The sequence below is a fragment of the Nannobrachium achirus genome (assembly GCF_963921795.1).
Source record: "Nannobrachium achirus genome assembly, chromosome: 3".
Lineage (NCBI taxonomy): Eukaryota > Metazoa > Chordata > Actinopteri > Myctophiformes > Myctophidae > Nannobrachium > Nannobrachium achirus.
The window spans coordinates 18,361,619-18,376,354 of record NC_137812.1 but is presented as its reverse complement, the minus strand read 5'-3'; the positions used below and the strand labels follow the sequence as shown (position 1 = coordinate 18,376,354).

The 14,736-nt window shown below is 42.5% G+C and overlaps 1 pseudogene across 1 annotated transcript in view; it reads left to right on the top strand.

Moving 5' to 3' along the window:
• The window catches only part of LOC308281455 (sarcoplasmic/endoplasmic reticulum calcium ATPase 2-like), a 52,737-nt pseudogene extending 38,838 nt beyond the window's left edge, over nt 1-13,899 (top strand). The window contains exons 17-24 of the transcript XR_013963394.1: nt 1,466-1,713; nt 2,304-2,524; nt 3,542-3,744; nt 4,556-4,641; nt 5,045-5,178; nt 8,468-8,585; nt 11,550-11,687; nt 12,941-13,899. The product of XR_013963394.1 is annotated as a sarcoplasmic/endoplasmic reticulum calcium ATPase 2-like (transcript). The remainder of the gene's footprint in view (nt 1-1,465; nt 1,714-2,303; nt 2,525-3,541; nt 3,745-4,555; nt 4,642-5,044; nt 5,179-8,467; nt 8,586-11,549; nt 11,688-12,940) is intronic.
• The last annotated feature ends 837 nt before the right edge of the window (nt 13,900-14,736 follow it).

Below are 14,736 nucleotides of genomic sequence, written 5' to 3'. Positions count from 1 at the left end.
AGATTAAGCCCGTTCCCAAGATACAACGCAACCTTTCATGGTTGGATGTGACTTCTGGGGGCTAGGAGTGTTACTGTAAATAGCACTAAAGAAACGGCTGGCTTATTGTGTCTAAAAATACATAATTAGCCACTTGTACGCATGACCCCATGCGTACGCATGCCCCACATCTTAGCAGGGTAAACACGATAAAACAATAGAACGAAGCAAATGAAAACATTTTAGCACTCACTTTTTCTTTTCTCTAATTACAATCTAAAATATGAACCCTTGTTGTAAAAAAACAAAGTTGTCCTTTAAATGCAATACATACATGTGGGAGGAAAAAGCTTAACATTTGCTGTATTTTGTCACAGCACAGCCTTACGTTTACTTATGCTCCCACCATTTGTATGCATTTTTGTTTTGGTTGGGGGGTGTCTTGATGTAGCCTACACATGACAGATGTTGGGACACTCTGTGGTACTTAAATACATATTTTACACCTGACATGACCTTTTGTGCATTTATTATAGTCTTGTCCATTTTGGGAATTCTTCCAATTTAGGGGGGTGTGATAGCAGTTTGATTGATTTTCATCCATTTCTGGCCAAGGTACCTTTCATTACACAGTTGGCTGTGAGATGTGTTATGTATGAGACATGCTTTTTGCTAAATGTACTATGTGTATGTTTCATTTTGTTGGGTGCCAATCACATACATTGAGGCGTTTTCTTCAACAAATTTGCTATATTTCACAATCGAAATTCACATATGAGAATACTAAGGCACCAATACTTGTTTCAGATGTTAAGTAGATGTATTTATGACATTTGAGAAAGATTTTGTGTTGCCAAAATCAATATAGTACATCTTACAAGCAAAAACAGCAGCACAAGATTTTTGTTTTTTTCTTATTCACTTTTATATACAATTCTGGCTGGTGATAAAAGTCATGCAGGTTTTGTGCGGAGAACTTTTAACCCAAAGTCCACTGGGGTATTGTCTATGCAAAAATGCATTGATTGAGTAGTGCCCAGACGTGGGAACGAAATTCATTTTCTAAGCACTTTTCCTTATAACGCAATACTGCCTACAGGTGAAGTTTGCTTTCAGGTTGCCCGACCGGGCAAGTGCTCATTTCAGAGGGGATGTCTATAAACATGAACATGTATGTGGAATGTAACCAGTGTGAAACCATAGACATATTCAATCATAGTACTGTAGGTATTTGGATTTGGAAGTATTGAAGTATGACATGTTTTATTGCACACAAGAAATAAGCGTTAAATTGAGCGGTAATTCAAATCTTATCTATCATCATTTTATAATGGACCATTTACTTTTCGGGCAAGTCGGCATGACCTTCGGGCAAGTAGAACATGACTCTGAGACATTAGTGTCAACCCCTGGAAAGGGGGAAAAACCATAGACACACCGGCGTCCGGCACACAGATGGGTAACTCCTTCCTTCCAATGCCACCAGGTGACAACAAGGGCACGGCACTCTCCATCTGCCGGCGGGTGGGCATCATCACGGAGCAGGAGGAAGAGGAGGCGGGCAGCAGCGGCTCCCCGTACAGCGGCGGCCTGACGGGCCGCGAGTTTGACGAGCTGCCGCCCCACCTGCAGCGGGAGGCCTGCCGCACGGTGCGCTGCTTCGCCCGCGTGGAGCCCACGCACAAGAGCCGCATCGTGGAGTACCTGCAGAGCCTGGACGACATCACTGCCATGGTGAGAGACCACCACATTTATAAACATATCACTGCCATGGTGAGAGACCACTACATTTATAAACACATCACTGCCATGGTGAGAGACCACCACGTTTATAAACGCAAGAGTACATTTACACTAAACTCAGTTTTTTTCAGTGTTCTGCTTTTCTCTCACATACCCCCTGTAGCACCTCTGCGTCCCCCCTAGGGGTACACATACCCCCACTAAAAAGTCTTCTAAATCTTTCTGAAAAACCTGTTTCTTTATCTGTGGTGCTCAAAGTCTTTAATGACAAGGACCCCTAGAATTATATTACCGTATATTTATTTGATGGCCGACCCCATCTCAGAATAGTTTATTCCAGGGACCTCCCAGAAGCAAAGATTTGAGTTAAAAATGTTCGCTTTAAAAGAATATTCAGAGATTTGCACAAATGTTCAAGGTTTTTCAAAAACAGCAGATCTACAAGCGGTGCCGCGCTATGAGCTTATACAGTAAAGCTCATCGGCCATTTTTGAATAGCCAAAGTATAAAAAAATAATGGTTAAAGTGTTTACCTGACACATGATGCATTCTCTGTCCTTCCTTCGCCGTCTCTCTCTCAGACGGGCGACGGCGTGAACGACGCCCCGGCCCTGAAGAAGGCGGAGATCGGCATCGCCATGGGCAGCGGCACGGCCGTGGCCAAGTCGGCCTCGGAGATGATCCTGGCCGACGACAACTTCTCCACCATCGTGGCGGCCGTGGAGGAGGGCCGCGCCATCTACAACAACATGAAGCAGTTCATCAGATACCTCATCTCCTCCAACATAGGAGAGGTGGTCTGGTAAGAACACCTATAGTAGGGCTGTCACAATTATGACATAATCGTCTAATCGTGATTATTTGACATGATCGCAATTATTTTGTCATAATCGTCATAATCGTGAATGTTGAAAAATCGCGACGCGTTGTGAGCTTGTAGATCGGCTATTTCCACTATCAAAGTTATTTTTTAAGTAGTAAGTTAGTAATTGTCAGTAATTTCTTTGTATAGAGGTTATGTGTCATATCTACCATGTACAACTTCAAAGCCTAAAAGCCAAACAGAAATGTAATTATCAACGACAAAAACACAATTAAATCGTTAATCGCCAATTATTTGAGTGACAATTAATCGTCATGTAAAATGTCATATGGTGACAGCCCTAACATATAGATACCTCATCTCCTCCAACATAGCAGAGGTGGTCTGGTGAGCACTGAGCACACAGCTGGGAGAAGCTCTGTTAGAGAACTTTGGACAATTTTAAAACCTTGCTGATCTACAAGCTCACAACGCATTGTGATGTGAGGCATTGTGAGCTTATACATTAGCTGTTTTAGTATTTTATTTTCATGGCATAGCAGAGGTAGGCAACCTTAGGCACGGGTGCCATCATTGGCACAGCGGAGGGTGATCACACTGGCATAAGTGTGAGAGAGGTTTTCCCTCAAATCTGTATGAAAATTACCTCCTGATCAAAGTTCTACATTCATTCAAACTCTGAAGTCTGACTGGGAAGTCAGGCTGGGAGATAGGTGGGTTATTGCTGAGTCTAATAATTACATCCTGATATATCTCAAGGTTTTTATGTTTATGGACAATCAAAATCAGTTGGAAATATTGAATTTGGATGTGTTGGCATAATTAAAGGTTGCATAGCTTCTATGGGGAGCAGAAAACCCGGAACCACAAACTATCAACTTTAATAAACGTAATAAAAATAGCACCTAAATATGACATTGTAATATTTTGAAATAAAGCTGCAACTATTTTCTCAGTGATTATTCCATTCTATCTCTATCTTTCTCTATGCTTCAGTATCTTCCTGACGGCGGCGCTGGGCATGCCCGAGGCTCTGATCCCCGTCCAGCTGCTGTGGGTCAACCTGGTGACGGACGGCTTCCCGGCCACCGCCCTGGGCTTCAACCCCCCCGACCTGGACATCATGTCCCGACCCCCCCGCAACCCCAAGGAACCCCTCATCTCTGGTTGGCTGTTCTGCCGCTACCTCATCATCGGATGTGAGTCTCGGCCGCCTCGGTCTACCTCAGTGAATTCTCAAAGTGTTAACATTCATTAGCCCACAGCCCCCTGTTTGATATGATGGTTTTATCTCTATGTACAGTACATTATGTCTGTCTACCTGTCTGTACTGTATGTCTGTCAGTCAGTCATTTATCAAAATGACGTTGCGATGGAAAAGAAGTGCATGCCATCAAACTCTTGGCTGCAGTTTGCCACCCAGCACACAGGAAGGAAGGAGACGTCTCCTTTAAATATCTCATTCTCCTTGGTTTATTTGTGAGTCCCAAACCAGTTGTCCTCAAAACCCTGCCCCAAATAGCTAGGATTAGCTGAGACGCGATCGGCGACGCTCCACACCATTGGCTGCTTTGGTCATTGGGTGAATCAAAACAACTCTTAAATGCTACCTGTTTGGTGCTCTTACGGTCTATGCACTTTGTGTACAAATAATTCTGTCTATTGAAAACAAGCTGATCATGCCAGCGTTTTTTAGATTAGCCACGGACCCACAGACAGACGCACAATACACACACATAGAGCTTCTAGACTGCTCGTCCCCCAAGATGCCACGCTGTAAAAATAGGACATACACTCACATACAGACCCTCTTCCAGGGGATCACGACCCTCACCCTAGGTGCCACGCTGTCTGACCCGCCCCATAGGAGCCACACCATAAAAATGATTGAAGTCTCTCTGTTTCTGTGATAACCTTTTGTCTGTCTCTCTCTCCACCTGTCTGTCTGTCTGTATGTCTGTCTCTCTCCACCTGTCTGTCTGTCTCTCCACCTGTCTCTCTCTCTACTAGGCTACGTGGGAGCAGCCACAGTAGGTGCAGCAGCCTGGTGGTTCATGGCCGCCCACGATGGACCCAAAGTCTCCTACTATCAACTGGTAAACAACTCAGTCACTAATTTTCCAATCTGGCTAGCCATCGTCAAAGAAAATTTTCTAACGCTTATAAGGGTTAAAAATTAGTGATAGGACAGTATAACTTATGAGTTATACTGTCCTATCAACTACTAAACACCTCATTCTGATCAGCTCTTCTCAAAGCACTAACCCTTATGAGTCCACGTTGCACCTCTGAATCACATCAGAATGTGTTTCTCCATTTAAGATGCTAAAAGATGCCTCCATTGTTACATTGTGATATACTGCGCAGCCCTATTAATCTCTATATACTAAGGTACAACGAATAGTGAAAAATGTTTTCCAGTTTGGGCTAATGAGGTTGAAATCATTTCCATCGACAAATGCGCTGAACGCATTGCTTTGTGCTGTGTTGTCCCTGCAGTCCCACTACCTCCAGTGCAGCGAGGGCCACAGTGAGTTTGCTGGAGTCCAGTGTTCAGTGTTTGAGTCTCCTTACCCCATGACCATGGCCCTGTCTGTCCTGGTGACCATAGAGATGTGCAACGCCCTCAACAGGTAGGGGAAGGACCCACACGCTGCTCTTTGCATTCTGTCCAACGATTGGGTTTTTATGAATGGTTATGCTTAACCCCATTTAGGCCTAGAATTAGAAGGATTCAAAAGACACTTATAGAATCGGGTCAAAATTCTAATGTTCACGACTTTTCAAAAATAGCAGATCTACGAGCTCGCAGCGCGGCACTCGGTGCCGCGCTGCGAGCTTGTATATCTGCTATTTTTCAATAGTTAAAGCATAAAATAATGATACACAAAATGTGTACCCGTTCTAAATGGGTTAATGGTGCATTTATATAGTGCCTTTATCCAAGGCGCTTTGCATAGATTCACTCATTCACACACACACATTGATACACCGATGGTAGAAGAAACCATGCAAGGCACCAACTAGCCCCATTTAGATTAGAACCTCACCCTCCGCCGCATACTGTTGTGCTCCGAGATGAGGTCCTACGGGGATGTCACCGGGCTGCTGTAGAATGCCTCCACGCCGAGGTAGATCACCCTTTTCTCGAAATTGTATCCAAAAAGTAAAGGTAGTTCCGCGCTCCCGGAGTATGATTTTCCTTCCCACGGTACATAAAACATGCACTACGGTGTTGGGAAACGGTTTAACCCTCTAAGGCCCGAATATAGAAATACTTGAAATAAAAAATTGAAAAAAATCAGATGGTGTTGTAGGAGTCCTAATAAGAGGAAAATGTAAAGTTTTTTTCAAAAAAATGTTTTTGTAAGGTTTTATAGCCATAAATCATAAATCATGCTCTAATTTACATATGGGGGATATTTTTCACAATAATAACATATGTACATGTTCTAGACATTCTAATGATCACCAAAAAAAATAGTACAGGCATTTTACTTATGTTTTTGTGAGGAATAGCTTCCATGAAAAAGTGAGATGTTGTTCATCAAAACTCTGGAATGTCAGCGGGTGTGAATGTCAGCCCCTGTGGGGGGTATTTATATGCAAATATTGTGGCCAATGGCATTGTAATACTAAACAATAGAATCCAATGGTGATGTTTAGGTGGTAGGGGGAGCTAAAATAAAATGATTTAAACCTTTTTTTTGATAAAATACAAACGTTGTAATATTACAACAGTGGGCCTTAGAGGGTTAAATTGCTTATTTAGTCTCATTAAATTCGGTCAACGCAGTGGCGTAGACAGAATCGAACCGGCTACTGGGCCTGAGCCCAACTGGGTGGGCCTGGGTGCGCGCAGCGCGATAGCGCGGCGCGCGAAAAAAAATCCATGTTTTTCGGGTCGGATCGGGTCTTCTGGTGCGATTTGGGTCGGGTTTGCATGATTAAATAATCAATTCATACGTGGCGTCCACTAGTGATGCGCGGGTCATTCCAGCCGTGCAAAAACAGAATGGCATATTAGAGAAGAAGCCGGTAACATGACGGCATGAGATGCTTATTTTAATTGACAACACTCCTGTTAGTATAAGACTATACACACAGAGCACAACGCTAATGTATCACAGAGAGATATTGCAGACTGACCCAGTAGCCTAGTCACTGGTGTAAGACAAAATAAACAACTATGAAGAGAAAAGACCGAAATGTTTAATTGCACCGTCAACTTTTTATCAGAGCTCTGACGCTTCTCCCTCTCCCACAACAAAAACAGCCAAGCCAGCAGAACGTAATTAACCAGTCTCACTCACCTATTGCTGCTTTCAAACGCTGTGTATTGTTTTAAGTCCCAGGAGCATGGTTTTCATATCATGAATATGAACTTTAGATTAGTCAAAAAGCTTGTGTCAGTAATCCACGTGAATCCTGTATACATTGTGCAGGCTGCAACAACTCTTGACAAGTAGCCCAACACGCTTAAGCATTTCCTGTAACGGTGGATTTCAAAATAAGACCCTGCCGTAATATGATGATATATAAGCAATTGGTTTTATTTTTAAGTCGACTACTTACAGGAAGTAAATGGACTAAATTAGAATTACATGACACACTAGTCTAGACATGCTTGGCTGCGAGCAGGGAAGGACGCTTGTTGCACATTATATATTATACTGTATATCACTAGCGTCCACATGATGATGTTATGTTATTTTAGTTGTTGTAAGGATGCGACTATCATCAAAATGACTTAATATGCTATAAAAAATATAATATATGTAATAAAATAAAATAAATAAAAAATATATATAATTTTCTTTTCTTTTTTGGGTGGGCACAAAAACGAAATGGGTGGGCCTAGGCCTAGTCAGGCCCACCCATGGCTACGCCTCTGGGTCAACGGGAGCAATTCATCGGTTTTATTTGTAGTCCTAAACGGCCTTGTTGAGGACCAATACTGGTGTTTCAATGTGTCTGATTGGCATAGAACTAAATGTTCTATGCCAATCAGAACACCTGTGTTGGTCCTCAACATGGCTGCTGTAGGACTACAAATGCAACCCATGAATTAGGGTTTCAGCGTCTTGCTCACTTCGACACTTCGACATTAACTCTGGGGGAGCCTGGGATCGAACTGGGAGCCTTCCGGTTGCCAACATTTCATTAACATCACTTCAGTTTAACCACTTGTACCAGGCTGTATTACAGTAGGCTGTAAGCTTGTAGAACAATTATGGTGTCATATGTCATCATAGTAGATGCATCATAGACTACGCCACGCCATTATTAAACCCAACGTCCTGTTATTATACACAAGCTTTGTGAGTGATGATCAGAGGTATCAAGCGATGCGGAGTTCATTCTTTCCTTCCCTTGAAAGCTTCCAAGCTATCTGGAAACCGGAAGTCTATTAAGTTATTCTGGAGCTGAGACAGTTTTTTCCAATTAGATTAGACTACCCTTTATTGTGCCAGAGGGATATTTGTTTTCACAGCCTGTTTTCTTTAACACAGAAACACAAAGGAACAGTAACGCACAACACAGCAGGTACAGGTAAAGATGATACATACTGTAGAAGTACTAACTAAAACTAAACTTAAACTACCGCTAGTAAATCCCTAAAACTGAAACGACTAAAACTAACGAAAACTAAACAGAAATAAAACAGAGAAAAAGGACTTCCATATCCAGACTAAAAGTGTAAAAGGTGTTGTGATTTTCTTGAATGTTGAGTTGATTGGAGTGTGACCGGCAGTAGTGGGAGAAAAAAAGTATCAAGACCGCAAATGATTACTTAGGCGATTATGCTGTGAGGCTCACCTTTTGACTTCGGCAGAACTTATCTTTTTAATATAACAAGCATAAGGCGATAAGGATGAATTAGCATCTTTTGCTTAAATGTCCAGTTTTCTTGTCCTTCAGTCTTTCAGAGAACCAGTCCCTGCTGAAGATGCCTCCCTGGTCCAATCCCTGGCTGGTAGGGGCCATCTGTCTGTCTATGGCCCTGCACTTCCTCATCCTATATGTAGACCCACTGCCCGTAAGTCTGAAAGCCCTGATATATGACTATAACTGATTTACAAAAGACATAAGTGAATTACAAGCCGTGTGTGCCTTTGTATCTGTCACTCTGTTATAGTTAATAATATCCTGTAAAAGATGACGTATCGTTGCTGTCGGGCAGAATCCTTTTATCTCCATATTTAATATGTTTTCTCTTCTTTTTTGGGGCGGATTTTTATTCCTTTTAAAAGTGAAATGTGTTGGACAGGAAACGGGAGGGAGACATGGGGAGTGTAGTCTCGCATAGCCAGACAACTATTCCACAATCTCTGAATGCTATATAGAGTCTGGAACGGCATCTCCCGAACGGCGAGTATCGGAAGTAGCCAGTGCTGCACTGAATTGTAGTCCCATTGGAAACACTAGAAGCAGTGCTCTTCCGAGCACAGGTCTCCACCAGGCCAGGCGTCCTGGTGGTGCTACTGTATAATAGGCCAATGTAAAAAGGCTGGCATATGTTCTTCACCTTAGACATTTAATGGCAATCGGACGCTGCATGCATGATTTGAGGCATTGTGTTCCAAAAATGTGTTTTGCTACCTGCTGGTGGCGCTATAACAGGCCAACGTGAAAAGGGTAGCATTTGTTCCTTGACATAGTGGGAATATGTGTGGCAAATTTCACGGTAATCGCAAGCTGCATTGATGATTTGAAGCATTTTGTTCAAAAACTGAGCAATCCTGCAAACTTTGGAAGCCAATATTAGCCAATTAGGATGGAATATGAAATACCAGACGGATCGGACTTGATCACATGACTATAGAGATACTGTGTACCGATTTGCATGATTTTTGGATAAAATCTCAAGGAATAATCGGAAAAATTGTGTTTTACATAAGTCGGCCTCCTGGTGGCGCTATAAAAGGCTGATGTGAAAAATGCAGGGAAAGGGTTTTTTCTTGGCCTCTAGGGAATGCGCTTACAAAGTTTGAAACTGATCGATGGAGTTATAGGTAAAACCACAAATCGGCCTGTTTTAGCGCCACCATGAGGCTGACTTCAAAAATTTGAAGTGGGATTTCTTCCTCGACCTAGTGGGAACGTTTGTGTGCGATTTCATGATAATTGCACTTTGCGTTTGGGATTTGAGGCATTTTGTTCCAAACGGCTCAATCCTACAAACTTTGGAAGCCATCTTAGCCAATCAGGATGGAATATGAAAAATCAGACAGATCCGTGTCGACCACATGACTGTCGAGATTCTGCCTACCGATTTGTAGGATTTTTGGACAAAATCTGTAAGAGTAGTGCACAGAAATGTGTCTTGCGAACATCGGCCACTAGGTGGCGCTAGAAAAAGCCCATTTGAAAAATCTAGGGCAGAGGTTCTAGATTGGCATCCAGGGAATGTGTGTGCTCACTTTGGCAGCGACCGGGCCAACGGCGACTGAGATTAGCTGCACACAAACTGCGAGGACACACGGACAGACGGACGGACGGACACACGGACGGACGGAGGGGAAAACATACTCTCCCCCATGCCTTCGGCTGGTGGAGACAATAACAGAAACACAATAGTTCAGACAAAGTCATTCGAGCAGCCTATTCTTGTTATGGGTGTATAGTTTAAGAAAACGTTTGAAAACATCATGGAAGTAACACCAACGACACCAGAGAAAGACGAAATAACGCCCCCAGAAATATTGAAAGTAGACATAACGCTTCCAGTAGGACATGTTATTGCTACTGCACCAAGGGAGCGGTTGCGTCACATCCGCTTTATCTCGCACTCATCGTTTATATTTCCGTGCCCCAGACTGTTGACGGGAGCATTTCCCAAATCGCGGAGTCAACAGTCTGGCCACACGAGACTATGGGGAGTGACACACAGCAAAGGCCGTTGGTAACAGGACTCGAACCCACGACACGCTGTCAGGCTAGCCTAGGTGCTCAGATCACTAGGCCTGCGGTATTTCATCTTTTTATGTATTCTTTAAAAAATGAATTCCCTATTACGGCGGTGTACTTAATCGTATAACAGTGTCTTGCAAAAGCAGTGAACCAGTATACAACCTCACACACGCTTGAGTTTATTTTAGCAATTGTATATTTATGTTCTGACATTTTTGCTGGCCAGGTTGAGAGTGGTTTAGAGTGTCTGTGGGTTTTATTAAATATCGAACCAATGAAAAGCATTAACGAGAGCTCGTGACTAAATAATCGCTGCATTGGATCCATAATTGGAACATTTAATTTCATGAAAAAGTAACGGTTTTGGACGTACAAGGTTCTTTCTGCCCAACATTGAGACAATATTGAAATGGCTGTTTGTATGGACTCACTTGCTACCTTTCGCCGTGGACTGAAGACTCACCTTTTCAGACTGAAGCTAGTTGGCATGACGTGTTGATCCACATAGGAAGGTGAAGCATCGCATACACACTGAAGCTCGATTTATAGTCCGTTGATGCACACCTGTGTCGCGCATGTGTGTGTCACGCACGTGGCGTGCCTGTGGGGTGTGCTGAAAATGGCAGATCTACAAGCTCACAGCGGGTCGCACTGCCACGTGTTGTGAGCTTGTTGATGATCTATCAATTTCGACGCGCGACACCATCATACAAAGTATAAATCCGAGCTTACAGCAAACCATTGGTCCAGCTGTACAATAACTAGGCTGGCTGTTTGAAGGAAAAAGAGAAACTGAATGTTTAGAATTCCTACATTATATTGTAACTATTCATAACCCTCACTGTACTCTTCCTAATCAGTACATCACAACTACAGCTTTTACTTTCTTTTGCAGGGTTTATTTGCAATCTTATTTTTGAATTTGTATTTCTTCCCATGCCTGACTGACAAATGTGGATATTTAAAACGTGGGGAAAAAAGGAACCTAGAAGCACATGCAGGAGTGTAACGCTTTACACAGGAGATGTGTTTTGTATGATTTTTCGTCATAATTTTAGGCGACAAAATCAACACTGCTGTCTGTCCACAGGTGGTGTTCCAGATCCGCCCTCTGTCGTGGCCTCAGTGGGTGGTGGTGTTGAAGATGTCGCTGCCTGTCATCCTCATGGACGAGGCTCTCAAGTTCCTGGCTCGCAACTACATCGAGCCAGGAAACCAGCAGCTGCTGGTGAGCTACAGATGTGTTTTAATGTCCTGCAAATGCATTTTTTTCTCCACAGGTTTCTTTCCCTGATTTGCCTTTCTCATTTTTTTTATGGAGAATATGAAGCATATTTATGTGGAAACCCGCAAATAGCAAGAAACCACTTCATTCCCATTGAAAAGTAGAATCCAGCTTCATGGCTTGATTTAAACTTCAATGTCAGAGAATGTCATACAAATAGCAGAAATAGCTGATCTACAAGATCAATGTTCTGCCAATCCACTGGAAATCTACTGTCTTGCCAATGGCAGGACAGTCTGTACATGGGGAAACACTCTCACACACACACACACAATACAGTACATCCAATTTCAAACTTTGTGGAAAACCTGTGTCGACTTTCGGTAAAAAAGCAACCGTCTTCTTGCTGCTTGTATCTAAATACCAGTCACATTTATTTATATAGCACATTTCTTACGACAAGTGCAGACTCAATGTGCTTAAAGTGATCCCTGGCTAATACGACAAATATGCCTTAATACATTATAATTGTCCTCTATAACTGCAAAGTAAAATTAAAAACACCTTAAATATTTTATTTCTTCTAGAAATAGCTAATCTTTCACTCAACAGGGGAAATGCCCGTCGCAAGTTGATGATGTCATAAATGTCATTTGTGATCTATCCCTATGGAATTTATGGCATGCATGTGAAAATAAAAACGAACTTAATATTTGCTATGGTTAATATGAGCATCAAATCAATATTTCAAATGTGTTTTTTGCACATGCATGCCGTAAATTCCATAGGGATAGATCACACATGACATTTATGACATCATCAACTTGTGACAGGCATTTCCCCTATTGAGTGAAAGATTCGTTATTTCTAGGAGAAATACAATATTTAAGGTGTTTTTAATTTTACATTGTAGTTATAGAGGACTATTATAATGTATTAAGGCATATTTGTCGTATTAGCCAGGGATCACTTTAAAAGAAAATGCAAATAAAGACTAAAAATAAAAACAGACACCAAATTAACACAATTAAATGTAAAAATGGATTAAAAAACAGTTTAACAACACATTCCAAATCTAGCTAAAAGCTTGTGAGAATAGGTCGGCTTTTAAAAGAAGACCCTGTTGTAATAGACCTGAGATCAGCTGGTATAGAATTCCACAGAGTGGGACCATAGTGACTGAATAATTGACTTGTTTTCTCATAACGATAACGGCAATGACATACAGTAACTATTGAAACATAATCATTTTCCAGGACGAGGAGGACGAGATGCAGCATCCCGGCACGGGATTGGCTGACGCCGTGGCGAGGTGGGTGAGGCGGGCGCTGAGAGGCGTGTCCTGGTCCTTCGTGCTGACCTCTGCGCCGCTATTGGTCTGGATTTACAGCCTGGACTCTGACATCACAAACATGTTCTGGGAGTGACCGCAGAGAGAGGAGGGGGGAGGGGGCGTTTAGCGTGACATCATCTATTTCAGTGTTTCTCAAACTTTCAGATTTCAGGGTCTCCTGTTAACTCTTGACAGTGTACAAATGGAACCAAATGAATCCTTTAGGGTTCATTTGGTTCCATTTGTACACCGTCAGAGTTATAGAATTGTATGGGTCAATTTAGACCCCCCTAAAGGAACCCACAGAGTCCCTGGAATCCACTTTGAGAACCACTGATCTATTTAAAACCTTGTTGGAGTAAAGAAAAAAAAATAAAGGGGGATGTTGTACGTAGGGAGATGGGAGGAAAGCAGAGATAAATAGTGATCTCACCGATTAATAATTGATTTCAAAATAGCCGCTATTCAAGCTCTCGTGAGCTTGTAGATCGGTTGTTTTTTACCACACACGACGCCATTGTAAAAATAAGTATAAACATAGGGCTTAACAGTGTGAACGATGGAAGAGAAAGCAAAGAAAGGGAGAGTTTTGGAAACGGGGGGGTTACGATTGAGTTCGGAGGGTCCGTCTTGTCGCGGTGAAAAGGCGATGGTGACGACATGGGATCAGCAGGACCGAAGGGGAGGCTCCGCCCATCCGAGACAATCAGAGAAATAAACGAATAAATAATAACAACAACAACAACAACATTAATGTCGGCCAAAGAGAAGGGGTTGGGATGGCTCTCTCTTGTGTTTCTCTTTTGGAAAAAGTGAGATGGAGTTAAACCAAGTCATTCTGATGCGTGCCTGTGTCAGTGGATTATGTACAGTACAGAGCAGCCCCCCCCCCCCTCATTAAACCATCAGTAATTAACAGGTCAGGCCGTTTTATTTTTTTATTTCACTGTCTGCGTAGCCTGCAAAAAGACGCAAACCTACTAATGACAAACTACTTATATTCAAGCATGTTTCCGTCTTGTCAAAATAACGGAAATATAATAGTCTCGATATGAGCTACACAGCACAAGTTAAATGTAGCTCCAAGACTGTACAAATGCAAGCAGATTTGGTTGCAATTGTACAATGCTGGTGGCTACATGGAACATATTTGATTGTAGGAGAAATTGTAGGTTTTCAGGGTTTTGTTTCAGGCAGTGGAAGAACGTAATTACACCGGCCTTTCACTTTAAAGGGAACCTGCCTTTAAAAAAAAAAGAAAAATCCTTGGCCTGAAAACGTTAGAGCAGTCCTTAAGTTAACTGACGATAACGGCTGTGTCCACCAAAAGGACCACCCTCTTTGGTCAGAAACGGAGTCCCCAAAGAAAGTGACGCAACAGAAATAAGAGGGGCGTAGGCGGCTGAAGCGTAAATACAATAGTAACAAACAAAAAAACGGTGCGTCTACTGGGTATTTCTCAAGCTAAATGTGTGTATGACCGAAACGCGCTTGAGCTTTCACAATGTCAGCATTTCACTGAGAAATACAGTAAATTATGGATTTATGGATTTGTCATCTCCTCGCATCAGAACAATGAGATTTTGCTTGAAAGGGTTTCCATGTTACCATGGCCATAGTCAGCCACGGCCACAGTAAGGATGGACATGGACAAGAGAGACATGACAGCCTGCTACATGTACAGTAGAACTTAAACACTCACTCACAAAATGCTACAAC